The sequence below is a fragment of the Manis pentadactyla genome, chromosome 15 (genome assembly GCF_030020395.1).
Source record: "Manis pentadactyla isolate mManPen7 chromosome 15, mManPen7.hap1, whole genome shotgun sequence".
NCBI lineage: Eukaryota > Metazoa > Chordata > Mammalia > Pholidota > Manidae > Manis > Manis pentadactyla.
The window spans coordinates 45,407,244-45,425,809 of record NC_080033.1 but is presented as its reverse complement, the minus strand read 5'-3'; the positions used below and the strand labels follow the sequence as shown (position 1 = coordinate 45,425,809).

General features: G+C 38.9%; 1 protein-coding gene across 1 annotated transcript in view; it reads left to right on the top strand.

Moving 5' to 3' along the window:
• Nucleotides 1–18,566, top strand: part of LOC118910128 (E3 ubiquitin-protein ligase AMFR) — a 50,030-nt gene that overhangs the window by 19,347 nt on the left and 12,117 nt on the right. The gene's annotated exons all lie outside the window — the stretch shown is intronic.

Sequence of the window (18,566 nt, the reverse complement as noted above, 5' to 3'; positions counted from 1 at the left end):
TTTATCCCTCATCCTCTTCCCTACATGGCAGGACTGTTCCCCTGACTCACAGTGTGCCATCTTGATTTCTGGGTGTGCTGGCTATCTTTATATTCCTTCTCCAGTTAAGCTTTGAAGTATAGCAAATGTGCCTGTACGATTTAAAAGAAAGGGATGGGGATGAGAATCCTTGCTTTCAAACAGCTTATTTCCTAGTTAGGGCGGGAATGTTCTAGTTTTGCATTTTGCACATGCCTGAAAGCAACATAAAAGCACAGGGAAGTGGGCTGAAGTGGGGACTGGACCAAGAACACTATACACAGTCGAGAATGACTTGACTGTTATCAAGGATTACAAAACAGGATCTTCTGAAAACCTTCTGGACTGGACTAGATGCGTGCATGGCACAGGTGCTCTCTTTCGGGTCGCAGGCCTCACTGCCTCCCATTGTTCGCTTTGCCAGCTCTCAGCGGGCTCTTGGCTAATCTAAGTCGGTCTGTTTGCACAATGGATATTTGTTGATGTTGATGGATCTGGAGGGATCCTTTGGCTTTTGGAATCTGTGATCAGTTTTGCAGAGTAAGTTTTAGTTTTTACATCTTTAATCTTCCTTTTCTTATTTTATATTCCCAAGTCGTTTTTCTTCTCCTCCTTTAAAGTAAGACCAGCTTTGGAGCTGGAATATCAGTAACTCAACCAATTTATTGACAAATTTTTTTTTTACGTGCTCGGTGTTGTGTTTGGGTCTGGGGAAGAAATAAAAATGATAGTATGGTCTTTGCTTACCTGAAGCTTACAGCCTAATGGTGGAGACAAACATGAATTAACCAGGCACATTTGCGAGTGTGTAAGTATAAACTGAGATAAGTGCTCTAATGACAGGGAACATGGTTGTTGAGAACTTGCAGCAGTCTAACTTAACTTGGAGGAAGTGACTCCTTGGGATGTGTAAGAGTTAGGTCAGTAAAAGGAGGGAATTAGGTGAAAAAGAGTGTTTGAGATCAAGGGAACTTTTCTAGCAAGAGGAAGAGAACCCCAGGTGACCGAAATGGAGAATGAAATGGAGGAGTGAAGTGTGCTAAGGCTGAGAGGCCGGTAGGAGCCAGGCCCTACAGGGCATGGGTGCCATTGGAAAGGAGGCTGAGAAGCCCCTGAAGGTTTTTCAGTAGGGGTGGGGTAAGATTTGTTGCTTGAAATGATCAGGGGCCTAGTTAGTAAGAGCTGCAGGGGCTCAGGTGTGTGTTGAGAGTAGCTGGGACTACCGTGGTGGGAGGAGAGTTGCTGAGCAGTGGGCATGTGTGAGGATTAGGAAGCACGTGGTGCTAGATTGACTGTGAGTGAGCCAGGAAAGTATGTGGTGTCAGGGATCCTCGCAGTTTTGCGGCTGTGCCCTGGCAGGTATAGCCATGCTCTTTGTTGAGGTTAGAAAATCAGCGAATGCACATGCATTCTCCAGAACCATTCAGTTAGTCTGAAGGGGACTCAGCTTGGAGACGAGTAACTCACAGAATGTATTTTAGTCCAGAATAAATGTTTCCAAGCCTATGATTAGAGTGATTTTAGGATTTAATTTTTTTTTTCTATATAATTTGCATAATTTATTTTTTATTTTACTTTTGTAAATTCCTTTTTTGATTTTTTTTTTTAATAATTATTTTTTATTGAAGGATAGTTGACGCACAGTATTACATTACATTAGTTTCAAGTGTACAACACAGTGGTAGAACATTTATATACATAATTCTAGGTTCCAGCTATCACCCTACCAAGCTGTTACAATATCTTGACTATATTCCTTATGCTATACATTACATCCTGGTTACTTATTTATTTTACCATCGGAAGTCTGTCCTTTTTTTTTTTTTTTGTGTGTGAGGGCATCTCTCATATTTATTGATCAAATGGTTGTTAACGACAATAAAATTCTGTATAGGGGAGTCAATGCTCAATGCACAATCATTAATGCACCCCAAGCCTAATTTTCGTCAGTCTCCAATCTTCTGAGGCATAACAAACAAGTTCTTACATGTAGAACAAATTCTTACATAATGAATAAGTTACATAGTGAACAGTACAAGGGCAGTCATCACAGAAACTTTCGGTTTTCCTCATGCATTATGAACTATAAACAGTCAGTTCAAATATGAATACTCATTTGGTTTTTATACTTGATTTATATGTGGATACCACATTTCTTTCTTTATTATTATTTTTAATAAAATGCTGAAGTGGTAGGTAGATACAAGATAAAGGTAGAAAACATAGTTTAGTGTTGTAAGAGAGCAAATGTAGATGATCAGGTGTGTGCCTGTAGACTATGTGTTAATCCAAGCTAGACCAGGGCAATAAAACATCCACGTATGCAGAAGATTTCTCTCAGAACAGGGGGGGGTGAGGTTCTAAGCCTCACCTCTGTTGATCCCCAATTTCTCACCTGATGGGCCCCCTGCAACTGTGCCTGTCTTAGGTTGTTCCTCCCTTGAGGAATCTTACCCGTCTCTGGCTAACCAGTCATCTTCCGGGGCCATACAGGGAAATGTGAAGTTGGTAAGTGAGAGGGAAGCCTTATTGTTTGAAAAGGTTAGCTTTTTACTTCTTTGCATATTTATGCCCTGTGGCTTCTATGCCCAGCATTTGTCTTCAGGTATCTTTACCACTTGGAAGAATTATGATACTCGGTAAATTTGATATGAGGCACGAATTCTATTTAAGGGTTGTAATTAGGAAGGAAGAAGAAAAGCTATAGAAGTAGCAGGCGGGAGAAAACATGGGAAGATTGATTATTTCTTTGACATATCTTCTTGTAGAGTAACTTCAGCATATATAGGTTTTAAGCTACTACTTAAATTGCGCACACACATTAACATAATAGGAGTATAGTTACATAACCAAAGCATATCTGTAATTACCAGCCATCTCCAGTGAAACCAAGAAAACCAGTTAGGCACCTTAGGCATTTGTGAAAACTTATCTATGATATGGTGGATATTGTCCAACTGAACTTGAACAGTCTGAGAGAATTCAGATAAATTAGAACAACCCATTCATGGGGACTGTTCACATGCCATATGTTCTTTTAACAGTAAAGAGTTCTTTTAACAGTAAATAGGCTTTGATGCTCTGTATAAACACAAACAGACCCTTTGCCTACACTTTTATATGCCCTTTATACCCTTGTGTAGAACTCGTTGGAGGTTACCACACAGGAACTGCCCATTTTTTTTTTTTTGCTTTGTTTTTGGTATCACTAATCTACACTTACATGACAAATATTATGTTTACTAGGCTCTCCCCTATACCAGGTCTCCCCTATAAACCCCTTTACAGTCACTGTCCATCAGCATAGCAAAATGTTGTAGAATCACTACTTGCCTTCTCTGTGTTGTACAGCCCTCCCTTTTCTCCTACCCCCCCATGCATGTTAATCTTAATACCCCCCTACTTCTCCCCCCCTTATCCCTCCCTACCCACCCATCCTCCCCAGTCCCTTTCCCTTTGGTACCTGTTAGTCCATTCTTGAGTTCTGTGATTCTGCTGCTGTTTTGTTCCTTCAGTTTTTCCTTTGTTCTTATATTCCACAGATAAGTGAAATCATTTGGTATTTCTCTTTCTCCGCTTGGCTTGTTTCACTGAGCATAATACCCTCCAGCTCCATCCATGTTGCTGCAAATGATTGGATTTGCCCTTTTCTTATGGCTGAGTAGTATTCCATTGTGTATATGTACCACATCTTCTTTATCCATTCATCTATTGATGGACATTTAGGTTGCTTCCAATTCTTGGCTATTGTAAATAGTGCTGCATTAAACATAGGGGTGCATCTGTCTTTCTCAAACTTGATTGCTGCGTTCTTAGGGTAAATTCCTAGGAGCGCAATTCCTGGGTCAAATGGTAAGTCTGTTTTGAGCATTTTGATGTACCTCCATACTGCTTTCCACAATGGTTGAACTAACTTACATTCCCACGAGCAGTGTAGGAGGGTTCCCCTTTCTCCACAGCCTCGCCAACATTTGTTGTTGTTTGTCTTTTGGATGGCAGCCATCCTTACTGGTGTGAGGTGATACCTCATTGTAGTTTTAATTTGCATTTCTCTGATAATTAGCGATGTGGAGCATCTTTTCATGTGTCTGTTGGCCATCTGTATTTCTTTTTTGGAGAACTGTCTGTTCAGTTCCTCTGCCCATTTTTTAATTGGGTTATTTGTTTTTTGTTTGTTGAGGCGTGTGAGCTCCTTATATATTCTGGACGTCAAGCCTTTATCGGATGTGTCATTTTCAAATATATTCTCCCATACTGTAGGGATCCTTCTTGTTCTATTGATGGTGTCTTTTGCTGTACAGAAGCTTTTCAGCTTAATATAGTCCCACTTACTCATTTTTGCTGTTGTTTTCCTTGCCCGGGGAGATATGTTCAAGAAGAGGTCACTCATGTTTATGTCTAAGAGGTTTTTGCCTATGTTTTCTTCCAAGAGTTTAATGGTTTCATGGCTTACATTCAGGCCTTTGATCCATTTTGAGTTTACTTTTGTATGTGGGGTTAGACAATGGTCCAGTTTCATTCTCCTACATGTAGCTGTCCAGTTTTGCCAGCACCACCTGTTGAAGAGACTGTCATTTCGCCATTGTATGTCCATGGCTCCTTTATCAAATATTAATTGACCATATATGTCTGGGTTAATGTCTGGATTCTCTAGTCTGTTCCATTGGTCTGTGGCTCTGCTCTTGTGCCAGTACCAAATTGTCTTGATTACTATGGCTTTATAGTAGAGCTTGAAGTTGGGGAGTGAGATCCCCCCTACTTTATTCTTCTTTCTCAGGATTGCTTTGGCTATTCGGGGTCTTTGGTGTTTCCATATGAATTTTTGAATGATTTGTTCCAGTTCATTGAAGAATGTTGCTGGTAGTTTCATAGGGATTGCATCAAATCTGTATATTGCTTTGGGCAGGATGGCCATTTTGACGATATTAATTCTTCCTAGCCACGAGCATGGGATGAGTTTCCATCTGTTAGTGTCCCCTTTAATTTCTCTTAAGAGTCACTTGTAGTTTTCAGAGTATAAGTCTTTCACTTCTTTGGTTAGGTTTATTCCTAGGTATTTTATTTTTTTTGATGCAATTGTGAATGGAGTTGTTTTCCTGATTTCTCTTTCTGTTGGTTCATTGTTAGTATATAGGAAAGCCACAGATTTCTGTGTGTTGATTTTGTATCCTGCAACTTTGCTGTATTCCGATATCAGTTCTAGTAGTTTTGGGGTGGAGTCTTTAGGGTTTTTTATGTACAGTATCATGTCATCTGCAAATAGTGACAGTTTAACTTCTTCTTTAGCAATCTGGATTCCTTGTATTTCTTTATTTTGTCTGATTGCCGTGGCTAGGACCTCCAGTACTATGTTAAATAACAGTGGAGAGAGTGGGCATCCCTGTCTAGTTCCCGATCTCAGAGGAAATGCTTTCAGCTTCTCGCTGTTCAATATAATGTTGGCTGTGGGTTTATCATAGATGGCCTTTATTATGTTGAGGTACTTGCCCTCTATTCCCATTTTGCTGAGAGTTTTTAACATGAATGGATGTTGAACTTTGTCAAATGCTTTTTCAGCATCTATTGAGATGATCATGTGGTTTTTGTCTTTCTTTTTGTTGATGTGGTGGATGATGTTGATGGACTTTCGAATGTTGTACCATCCTTGCATCCCTGGGATGAATCCCACTTGGTCATGGTGTATGATCCTTTTGATGTATTTTTGAATTCGGTTTGCTAATATTTTGTTGAGTATTTTTGCATCTACGTTCATCAGGGATATTGGTCTATAGTTTTCTTTTTTGGTGGGGTCTTTGCCTGGTTTTGGTATTAGGGTGATGTTAGCTTCATAGAATGAGTTTGGGAGTATCCCCTCCTCCTCTATTTTTTGGAAAACTTTAAGGGAGAATGGGTATTATGTCTTCCCTGTATGTCTGATAAAATTCCGAGGTAAATCCATCTGGCCCGGGGGTTTTGTTCTTTGGTAGTTTTTGGATTACCGCTTCAATTTCGTTGCTGGTAATTGGTCTGTTTAGATTTTCTGTTTCTTCCTGGGTCAATCTTGGAAGGTTATATTTTTCTAGGAAGTTGTCCATTTCTCCTAGGTTTCCCAGCTTGTTAGCATATAGGTTTTCATAGTATTCTCCAATAATTCTTTGCATTTCCGTGGGGTCCGTCGTGATTTTTCCTTTCTCGTTTCTGATACTGTTGATTTGTGTTGACTCTCTTTTCTTCTTAATAAGTCTGGCTAGAGGCTTATCTATTTTGTTTATTTTCTCGAAGAACCAGCTCTTGGTTTCATTGATTTTTGCTATTGTTTTATTCTTCTCAATTTTATTTATTTCTTCTCTGATCTTTATTATGTCCCTCCTTCTGCTGACCTTAGGCCTCATCTGTTCTTCTTTTTCCAATTTCGATAATTGTGACATTAGACCATTCATTTGGGATTGCTCTTCCTTTTTTAAATATGCTTGGATTGCTATATACTTTCCTCTTAAGACTGCTTTTGCTGTGTCCCACAGAAGTTGGGGCTTAGTGTTGTTGTTGTCATTTGTTTCCATATATTGCTGGATCTCCATTTTGATTTGGTCATTGATCCATTGATTATTTAGGAGCGTGTTGTTAAGCCTCCATGTGTTTGTGAGCCTCTTTGCTTTCTTTGTACAGTTTATTTCTAGTTTTATGCCTTTGTGGTCTGAAAAGTTGGTTGGTAGGATTTCAATCTTTTGGAATTTACTGAGGCTCTTTTTGTGGCCTAGTATGTGGTCTATTCTGGAGAATGTTCCATGTGCACTTGAGAAGAATGTGTATCCCGCTGCTTTTGGATGTAGAGTTCTATAGATGTCTATTAGGTCCATCTGCTCTACTGTGTTGTTCAGTGCTTCCGTGTCCTTACTTATTTTCTGCCCAGTGGATCTATCCTTTGGGGTGAGTGGTGTGTTGAAGTCTCCTAGAATGAATGCATTGCAGTCTATATCCCCCTTTAGTTCTGTTAGTATTTGTTTCACATATGCTGGTGCTCCTGTGTTGGGTGCATATATATTTAGAATGGTTATATCCTCTTGTTTGACTGAGCCCTTTATCATTATGTAGTGTCCTTCTTTATCTCTTGTTACTTTCTTTGTTTTGAAGTCTGTTTTGTCTGATATTAGTACTGCAACCCCTGCTTTCTTCTCACTGTTGTTTGCTTGAAATATGTTTTTCCATCCCTTGACTTTTAGTCTGTACATGTCTTTGGGTTTGAGGTGAGTTTCTTGTAAGCAGCATATAGATGGGTCTTGCTTTTTTATCCATTCTGTTACTCTGTGTCTTTTGATTGGTGCATTCAACCCATTAATATTTAGGGTATCTATTGAAAGATATGTACTTATTGCCATTGCAGGCTTTAAATTCGTGGTTACCAAAGGTTCAAGGTTAGCCTCTTTAGTATCTTACTGCCTAACTTAGCTCGCTTATTGAGCTGTTACATACACTGTCTGGAGATTCTTTTCTTCTCTCCCTTCTTGTTCCTCCTCCTCGATTCTTCATATGTTGGGTGTTTTGTGCTGTGCTCTTTCTAGGAGTGCTCCCATCTAGAGCAGTCCCTGTAAGATGTTCTGTAGAGGTGGTTTGTGGAAAGCAAATTCCCTCAGCTTTTGTTTGGGAATTGTTTAATCCCACCGTCATATTTGAATGAAAGTCGTGCTGGATACAGTATCCTTGGTTCAAGCCCCTTCTGTTTCATTGTATTAAATATATCATGCCATTCTCTTCTGGCCTGTAGGGTTTCTGTTGAGAAATCTGACGTTAGCCTGATGGGTTTCCCTTTATAGGTGACCTTTTTCTCTCTAGCTGCCTTTAACACTCTTTCCTTGTCCTTGATCTTTGCCATTTTAATTATTATGTGTCTTGGTGTTGCCCTTCTTGGATCCTTTCTGTTGGGGGTTCTGTGTATTTCCGTGGTCTGTTCGATTACTTCCTCCCCCAGTGTGGGGAAGTTTTCAGCAATTATTTCTTCTAAGATACTTTCCATCTCTTTTCCTCTCTCTTCTTCTTCTGGGACCCCTATAATACGGATATTGTTCCTTTTGGATTGGTCACACAGTTCTCTTAATATTGTTTCATTCCTGAAGATCCTTTTTTCTCTCTCTATGTCAGCTTCTATGCGTTCCTGTTCTCTGATTTCAATTCCATCAATGGCCTCTTGCATCCTATCCATTCTGCTTATAAACCCTTCCAGAGTTTTTTTCATTTCTGTGATCTCCCTTCTGGCATCTGTGATCTCCTTCCGGACTTCATCCCATTTCTCTTGCGTATTTCTCTGCATCTCTGTCAGCATGTTTATGATTCTTATTTTGAATTCTTTTTCAGGGAGACTGGTTAGGTCTGTCTCCTTCTCTGGTGTTGTCTCTGTGATCTTTGTCTGCCTGTAGCTTTGCCTTTTCATGGTGATAGGAATAGTTTGCAGAACTGGGACGAGTGATGGCTGGAAGGACTTCCTTTCTTGTTGGTTTGTGGCCCTCCTCTCCTGGGAGAACAGCGACCTCTAGTGACTTGTGCTGGGCAGCTGCGGGCAGACAGGATTTCTGCTTCCTGCCCGGCTGCTATGGAGTTAATCTCCGCTGTTGCTGTGGGCGTGGCCTGGCTCGGGCAGCTACTCCAAAATGGTGGAGTTGCTTTGGAGCAGGAGCTGCTGGGAGGCTATTTATCTCTGTAAGGGGCCTCCCTGCTCCCTGCAGCCCAGGGGTTAGGGTGCCCAGAGATCCTGGATTCCCTACCTCTGGATTAAGTGACCCGCCCTGCCCCTTTAAGACTTCCAAAAAGCACCCGCCAAAACAAAACAACGCCCACCAAAAAAGAAAAAAAAATTTTTTAATTAAAAAAAAAAGAAAGTTTTTAATTAAAAAAAAAAAAAAAGGTGGTTGTTCGTTTTTCTTTATTCTCCGGTGCCAGCCTCAGGCCTCTGCTCACCGGTCTTTCTGCCCTGTTTCCCTAGTGTTGGGGTCCCTATCCCTTTAAGACTTCCAAAAAGCGCTCGCCAAAACAAAACAGCAAAAAAGCAAAAAAAAATGGTCGCGTGCTTTTCTTATGTCCTCTGTCGCCCAGCCTCCAGTGCCTGCTCACTGTTCTTGCTGCCCTGTTTTCCTAGTATCGAGCGCCCTGCACTCTGGCCCGGATGGCGGGGGCTGGGTGTTCGGCAGCCCTGGGCTCCGTTTCCCTCCCGCTCTGCCTGCTCTTCTCCCGCCGGGAGCTGGGGGGAGGGGCGCTCGGCTGCCGCTGGGCTGGGGCTTGTATCTTACCCCCTTCGCGAGGCGCTGGGTTCTCTCAGGTGCGGATGTGGTCTGGATGTTTTCCTGTGTCCTCTGGTCTTTATTCTAGGAAGGGTTGTCTTTGTTATATTTTCATAGATATATGTTGTTTTGGGAGGAGATTTCCGCTGCTCTACTCACGCCGCCATCTTCCGCCCCTCCCTTAATTTTTTTGATTAAGGCAAAATTCACATAGCATACAATTAACCATCTTAAAATGCACAACTCAGTGGCATTTAGTGCACTCACCATGCTGCACAGCCACTGCTCGCCTCTAACTTGACAACGTCTCCATCGGCCAGAGGAACACCCTGTACTCACTGAAGTAACCTCGCCCCAATTCCTACCCTCTCCACCCGCACCCGCCAGTCTGTTTCGCTCTTAATGGATTTCTCTATTCTGAATGGTTCCTATAAAAGGAATTATAAAATATGTGACTTATGTGACTGGCTTTTTTCACTTATAATGTTTTTGAAGTCATCCAAGCTGTAGCACATATCAGTATTTAATTCCTTTTTATAACTAAATTTAAGTAATTTTATAACAACTGAACAGTCGTTTACCCATTCATCCATTAAGGGACATAAAGGGTGATTTCTGCCTTTTGACTGTTCCAAGTAGTGCTGATATAAGCACTTGTGAATAAGAATCTGCTTGAGTCCCTGTTTTTAATTTTTTTGGTTAAATACCTAGGAGTGGCTACACCGCTTTATATCCCACCAGCAGTGTGTGAAGAGTTCCAGTTTCTTCCCATGCTTGCGAGTACTTAACTGTTCTCTGTATTTCTTACTATAACCATACTAGTGGATGGGAAGTGGTTATCATTGTGTCATTGTGATGGGGTTTTTTTTTTGCTTTTTAGTGATAATTTTTTTTTTTTTTTTTTTATTGAAGGGTAGTTGACAACAGTATTACATTACATTAGTTTCAGGTGTACAACACAGTGATTCAACATTTATATACATGATAATTCTAGGTACCAGCTATCACCTTACCAAGTTGTTACAATATTTTGACTATATTCCTTATGCTATACATTACATCCCAGTTACTTATTTATTTTACAATTGGAAGTGTGTTTATATATATATATATATATATATATATATATATATATATATATATATATATATATATATTTTGTGAGGGCATCTCTCATATTTATTGATCAAATAGTTGTTAACAACAATAAATTTCTGTATAGGGGGGGTCAATACTCAATGCACAATCATTAATCCACCCCAAGCCTAATTTTCGTCAGTCTTCAATCTTCTGATGCATAACGAACAAATTCTTACATAGTGAATAAGTTACATGGTGAACAGTGCAAGGGCAGTCATGACAGAAGCTTTCGGTTTTGTTCATGCATTATGAACTAGACACAGTTCAAATATGAATATTCATTTGATTTTTAAACTTGATTTATATGTGGATACCACATTTCTCTATTATTATTATTTTTAATAAAATGCTGAAGTGGTAGGTAGATACGAGATAAAGGTAGAAAACAGAGTTTAGTGTTGTAAGAGAGCAAATGTAGATGATCAGGTGTGTGCCTGTAGACTATGTGTTAATCCGAGCTAGACGAGGGCAATAAACATCCATGTATGCAGAAGATTTCTCTCAGAACATGAGGGGGGAGGTTCTAAGCCTCACCTCTGCTGCTCCCCATTTTCTCACCAGATGGCCCCCTGCGACTGTGCCTGTCTTAGGTTGTTCCTCTTTAGTGATAATTTTTAAATGTAATTTTTTTATTGTGATGAAATACGCATAACAAAATGTACCATCTTAACCATTTTTTAATTTGGGATCTTTTTTTATTGAGGTATAATTGACATATAACACTATCTTATTTTCAGGTATACAACATGATTCAGGATTTGTATATATTATGAAATGATCACCACAATAATTGCTTAACATCTGTCACTGTATAGAATTTATTTTTCTTGTGATGAGAAGTTTTAAGATCTATTCTTTTAGCAACTTGAAATATGCAATACAGTATTAATTATAGTCACTCTCCTGTACATTACATTGCCATGACTTAATTATATTGTAGCTGTACATTTTTATCTTTTGATTTCCTTTGCTTATTTTGCTCACCTCCACCCGGTCCCTGGCAACCAGTAATCTGTTCTCTATTGATGAGCTTGGCTTATTTTAGATTCCACATAAAAGTGATAGCATGTGGTATTTGTCTTTCTCTGAGTTATTTCATTTAGCATAATGTACCCGAGGTCTATCCATGTTCTTGCGATGGCAAGAATTCATTATTTTTGTGGTTGAATAATATTCCATTATACACACACACACACCACATTTCAGGTTGTTTCCATGTCTTGGCTATTGTAAATAATGCTGCAATGAGCATGGTGATGCATATATCTGTTCAAGTTAGTGCTTTTGTTTTCTTTGGGTAAATACCTAGAAGTGTAATTGCTGGATCATATGGTAGTTCTACTTTCAAATTTCTTGAGTAACCTCCATACTGTTTTCCATAGTGGCTGTACCAATTTAAATTCCCACCAATAGTGCACAAGGGTTCCTTTTTCTCCACAACCTTGACAACACTTGTTACTTCTTTTCTCTTCTTGATAATAACCCTTCTAGCAGGTGTGAGGTGATATCTCAGTGTGATTTTGTCTTGCATTTCCCAGTGGTGGTGATGAGCCTTTTTTCATATATCTGTTGGCCACCTGTAAGCTTGCTTTAGAAAAATGTTTATTCAAATCCTCTGCCCATTTCTTTTTTTGGTATCATTAATATAAAATCACATGAGCAACATTGTGGTTACTAGATTCCCTCCATTATCAAGTCCCCAGCACATACCCCATTACAGTCACTGTCCATCAGAGTAGTAAGATGCTACAGAGTCACTATTTATCTTCTCTGTGCTATACTGCCTTCCCCTTGCTCCACCTCTGACGTTATGTGTGCTAATCATAATGCCCCTTATTCCCCTTATCCCTCCCTTCCCACCCACCCTCCCCAGTCCCTTTGCCTTTGGTAGCTGTTAGTCCATTCTTGGGTTCTGTCAGTCTGCCACTGTTTTGCACCCTCAGTTTTTTCTTCGTTCTTTTTTTTTTTTTTTTAATTTTATTTTGGTATCATTAATCTACAGTTACATGAAGGACATTATGTTTACTAAGTTCCCGCCTTCACCAAGTCCCCCCCACATCCCCATTCACAGTCACTGTCCATCAACATAGTAAGATGCTGTAAAATGACTAGTTGTCTTCTCTGTGTTGCACAGCCCCCCCCGTGCCCCCGCCACACTATACATGCTAATCGTAATGCCCCCTTTCTTTTTTTCCCGCCCTTATCCCTCCCTTCCCACCCATGCTCCCCAGTCCCTTTCCCTTTGGTAACTATTAGTCCATTCTTGGGTTCTGTGCTTCTGCTGCTGTTTTGTTCCTTCAGTTTTCTTTTGTTCTTATACTCCACATATGAGTGAAATCATTTAATGCTTGTCTTTCTTCGCCTGGCTTATTTCACTGAGCATAATACCCTCTAGCTCCATCAATGTTGTTGTAAATGGTAGGATTTATTTTCTTCTTATGGCTGAATAATATTCCATTGTGTATATATACCACATCTTCTTTATCCATTCATCTACTGAAGAACACTTAAGTTGCTTCTATATCTTGGCTATTGTAAATAGTGCTGCGATAAACATAGGGGTGCGTATGTCTTTTTGAAACTGGGATCCCGCATTCTTAGGTAAATTCCTAGGAATGGAATTCCTGGGTCAAATGGCATTTCTATTTTTAGTTTTTTGAGGAACCTACATACTGCTTTCCACAATGATTGAAACATTTTACATTCCCACCAGCAGTGTAGGAGGGTTCCCCTTTCTCTACATCCTTGTCAACATTTCTTGTTCCTAGTCCTTTCGATGTTGGCCATCCAAACTGGTGTGAGGTGGTATCTCATTGTGGTTTTAATTTGCATTTCTCTGATGATTAGCGATGTGGAACATCTTTTCATGTGCCTGTTGGCCATGTGAATTTCTTTGGAGAAGTGTCTGTTCAGATCTTCTGTCCATTTTTTAATAGGGTTACTTGCTTTTTGGGTGTTTGGGCATGTGAGTTCTTTATATTTTGGATGTTAACCCCTTGGATATGTCATTTACAAATATATTCTCTCATATTGTAGGATTCCTTTTTGTTCTACTGATGGTGTCCTTTGCTGTACAGAAGCTTTTTAGCATGATGTAGTCCCATTTGTTCATTTTTGAATTTTATTTCTCTTGCCCTAGGAGATGCGTTCAGGAAAAAGTTGCTCATGTTTATATTCAAGAGATTTTTGCCTACGTTTTCTTCTAAGAGTTTTATGGTTTCATGACTAACATTCAGGTCTTTGATCCATTTTGAGTTTACTTTTGTGTATGGGATTATACAATAATCCAGTTTGATTCTCTTGCATGTAGCTGTCCAGTTTTACCAACACCAGTTGTTGAAGAGGCTGTCATTTCCCCATTGTATATCCATGACTCCTTTATTGTATATTAATTGACCATATATGCTTGGGTTTATATCTGGGCTCTCTATTCTGTTCCTTGGATCTATGGGTCTATTCTTGTGCCAGTAATAATTGTCTTGTTTTCTGCGGCCTTGTATTAGAGCTTGAAGTTGGGGAGCGTAAATCCCCCCAGCTTTAGTCTTCCCTTTTCAGGATTGCTTTAATTATTCGGGGTCTTTTGTGTTTTCCTATGAATTTTAGAACTATTTGCTCTAGTTCGTTGAAGAATGCTGTTGGTATTTTGATAGGAATTGAATTGAATCTGTAGATTGCTTTAGGCAGGATGGCCATTTTGGCAATATTAATTCTTCCTATCCATGAACACGGGATGTGTTTCCATTTATTGGTATCTTCTTTAATTTCTCTCATGAGTGTCCTGTAGTTTTCAGAGTCTAGGTCTTTCATTTCCTTGGTTAGGTTTATTCCTAGGTATTTTATTCTTTTTGATGCAATTGTGAATGGAATTGTTTTCCTGCCATCTTAACCATCTTTAAATGTATAGTTCAGTGGCATTAAGTACATTCACATTGTTCTTGCATCCATCACCACCATCCATCTTCATTTTCTCACACTGTAACCGTGTCCCCATTAAACTGTAAGTCCTCATTTCTCTCTCTCCCCAGTCCTTGGCAACCATCATTCTGTTTTCTGTCTCTGAATTTGACTACTCTAGGGGCCTCATATTAGTGGAATCATACAATATTTGTCCTTTTGTGTTGGGCTTATTTAACTTAGCATGTCTTCAAAGTTCATCCATGTTACAACATGTTAGAACAAGTGTCAGAATTTCTTTCTTTTCAAAGACTGAATAATATTCTCTTGTACGGCTGTGTCACATCTTGTTTATCCATTCATCTGTCAGTGGACGTTTGGAATGTTTATACCTTTTGGCTATCATGAATAATGTTGCTATGAACATGGGTGTCCAAGTATGTCTTTAAGACCCTACTTTCAGGTCTAGATTCAGAGGTGGAATTGCTGGGTCATATGGCAATCTTATCGTTATTTTGTTTTAATGATCAGTGATGCTGAACATCTTTTCACCTGCTTGTTGGTCCTATGTATATCTTCCTTGGAGAATGCCTATGCAAGTTCTTGACCCCTTTGTAATTCAGCTTTTTGTCGTTTTATTGATGAGTTGTGAGAGTTCTTTATATATTCTGGATACTAAACCCTTATCAGATATATTATTTTCAAATACCTTCTTCTATTTTGTAGCTTGTGTTTTCACTTCTTGGTAATGTTCTTTGATGCATATGTGTCCACTTTACTTAATTTATCTTCAACTGCCCATACTTTTAGCATCAAATCTAAGAATCACTTGCCAAATCCAAGGTCATGAAGATTTACCCCTGTGATTTCTTCTCAGAATTTTATTTAGCTCTTATAGTTAGGTTGTTGATCCATTTTGAGATGATTTTTGTATGTGAATTGCAGTAGGGGTCTGACTTTATTCTTTGCATGCAGTTGTATGGTTGCCCTGTTTGTTGAAGAATGTATTCTTAACCCATTGAATGGACTTGGCACCCTTGTTGATATCAATTGGCCATAGATGTTTGGGTTTATTTGTAAACTCTCAATTATATTCCATTGGTCTACATGCCTATTTTTATTCCAGTATCATGTTGTTTTGCTTACAATAGTTTTGTAGTAAGTTTTGAGACTTGGAAATGATGAGTCCTCCAATTTTTAAAAAATATTGTCTGGCTATTTTGGGTCCCCTTATATAAATTTGAGTGTGAATGGGCTTTTCCATTTCTGTAAAAAAGGCCATTGCAATTGAATAGGAATAGCATTGAATCTGTAGATCACTTTGGGGGGAGTATTACTCTTTTAACAAATTATGCTTTCCAATTCATGAACATGGATATCTTTCCTTAATTGTCCATAATTTTCTTATGTTCAACCACACTTGCATTCCCAGGATAAATTCTTCTTCTTCATGTCATATATGTGTAATCTTTATAATGTGTTATTGGATTTGGTTTACTGGCATGTTTTTGAGAATTTTTGTGTATCCATAAGAGATACTGGTCTGTAATTGTCTTCTCTTGTGATATCTGTGTTTTGGTGTTAGAGTATTACTGGCCTCATAATAAATGTTAGGAAGTTTCTTTCCTATATTTTGGAAGAGTTTGACTAGGACTGGTGTTATTTCTTCTGTAAATATTTGGTAGAATTACCCAATGAAGCTGTCTGGTTCTGGCATTTTCCTTTTTGGAAGATTTTTTTTTTTTTTTAACTGATTCAATCTTTTGTGATAGGTCTATTGAGATTTTCTATTTCTTATTGAGTCAATTTGGTAATCTCTGTGTTGTTAGTAATTTGTCCTTTTTATCTATATTATCTAATTAGTTGGAGTACAATTATTTCTAGTGTTATAATTTTTTAATTTCTGTAAGTTGCTTTCATTTCTAATGTTAGTTGTTTGTATCTTCTTTTTTCTTAGTCTAGCTAGAGTTTGTCAATTTTGTTGATCTTTTCACAGAACCAGCTTTTGGTCTCTTTGATGGCTCTGTTGTTTTTCTGTTCTCTAATTCATTTATCTCTGCTCTGCTCTTTATTGTTTTCTTCCTTCTACTGGCTTTAGTTTTCATTTGCTCTTTTTCTAGTTACATAAGCTTTAAAGTTAGGTTGTTGATTTGGAACCTTTTGCATTTTATACATTTTGAGCTATAAAATTGCCTCTGTGTGTTGCTGCCACTGCATCCCATAAGTTTTGATCTGTTGTGCTTTTGTTTTAATTTGTCTCAAAGTATTTTCTAATTGCCCAAGTGATTTCTTCTTCATCCACTGTTGAAAGTTAGGATTGTATTTTAAAACACTTGCATGCCTTGGTGGAGAGAGCAAAACCATTGTTCGGGCATCTTCTTGGTTTGCTTTACTTTGTACCTTTGGTTGATTGTGTGGGAGCAGGATTGTGTGATGATAATTGTTATGTGCTGGTTTCAGCTTGTCAATAATCAGTGTTAATGGCTGGACTGTCTGGGCATTGTGGTTGTTACTATGATTGCAAGATACCTTCAGGAAACTTTGGAAAATAAAAGTTTATTACTCACAGGTCTTGAAGAGCACCTGGTACACCTGTAGCCACACAGTGTGAGATAGGGCGAGAGCCTGGGGATCTGCTTTTAGTGAGGTTGAGGGTGAGGCCCTAGGATTTCAAGGGCTCGCTGTTTATTGGTGAATTTTAAAGAGAAGAATGGGAATTTAAAGCTTGGGAACAGAAAAAACAAAATGGTCAGTTATTGAAATCAAGATCTCTAAAACCAAGGGGGTGAGTGCCTGGCTCTTCATCTAGTGTGTGGCCAGCAATATATTTATTTGAGGTGGTCATCTTTGAAGTCGTTACCTGGGTAATCAAAGCTTAATCCAGCACTTGCATTACAAAAACAAATCCAGCTGTCAGTGCTTACACTACAGTGATCAGAGCGAATTCATTTTAATTTGTGGTGAAACTAAGTGTCTGGATTCCAGCAAACTATAGCTACAATTTGTTGCAGTAGGTGATGTCTTTCCTAGACTTCAGAGTCCAGTGAATATTTAATTAGATTGAAGTGTCATACTTAGAAGGAACAAAAGTACTTCTTCAATAGGATATTATAGTTAACTTAGAAAAATACCTGTTTTCACTAAAGTTTGGTTTCTTTAGCTGTGGAAGTCTGGCATTTTATTTATTTTATTTTTTTTATTTAGGTATGATTGATATACAATCTTATGAAGGCTTCACATGAGCAACATTGTGGTTACTACATTTACCCATATTATCAAATCCCCCCCAACACCCCGTTGCAGTTACTGTCTGTCAACGTAGTAAGATCTAGCATTTTATTTTTAAGGCAACTGTCTAACTAGTTATACTCACATTAGAGTTTTTAGGCTGTTATATTTCATGTGGGAGGTTTTTAAGGAATATGAAATAAAATAACATTTGCCTATGAAAAGTGTGTCACAGTGGGGCATTATTGGAGGGCAAGGATGTTACACACTTTCGTTCCAAACAAGGCTGATTTTACTCGTGGTATGATTTAAGGGTGTGCATTAGGGGGAAGTGAACTTTTTGAAAAATCTCATTTATTTGGCTAATATTTAAATTATGGACATCAATTATAGGTACTTTATTATTTCAAAATGTGATAGAAATGGATGTACACATCCATTGTTTTGGAATATTGTCATACTCTCTGGCATAGAGATAGAAGGAGCTCCATCTTGGTCTCTGGGAAGGTTTTGACACTTAAGTAACATTAGGGTGTAGAGACTCTGAGGTTCATCACATTATGGTGAGGCTCTCCTTTGTAATGTTATATGTGCACATGTTCACAGAAAACAAAAAAGACACAGGAAGTGAGCACTTCTATCCATTGCCTTGTTGTTAAGCTCTTAGAAGAAAGCTAGCATATTATCGTGGAATGGGAGGGCTCTTGGAGGTCTTAGAAGGAAGGTAATGTATTGTTATAACATGGAAGGGGCCTTGGAGATCACTTCATACAACCGTCTCATTTTTGGACAGCACAAGAAGAGCGTGCCATGACTGTGGCATCATCTGAGAGAGGGCAGAAGAAGCTTTCAGCCTTGTGGGGAAAGCGGAGTACAAAGAGAGGAGGGTCGAAGAAGTCAGGGTGGTAGACGCGAGGGAGAGGTAGTAGGTAAGCGAGGTGAAGATGGAAGTAAGGACCTGCGGGGTGCGATGCTTGAGGACAAAGTGCTGTTAAGGGTGGAGGGGAACTGAGTGAATAAGGGTCCCAGAGCAGTGAG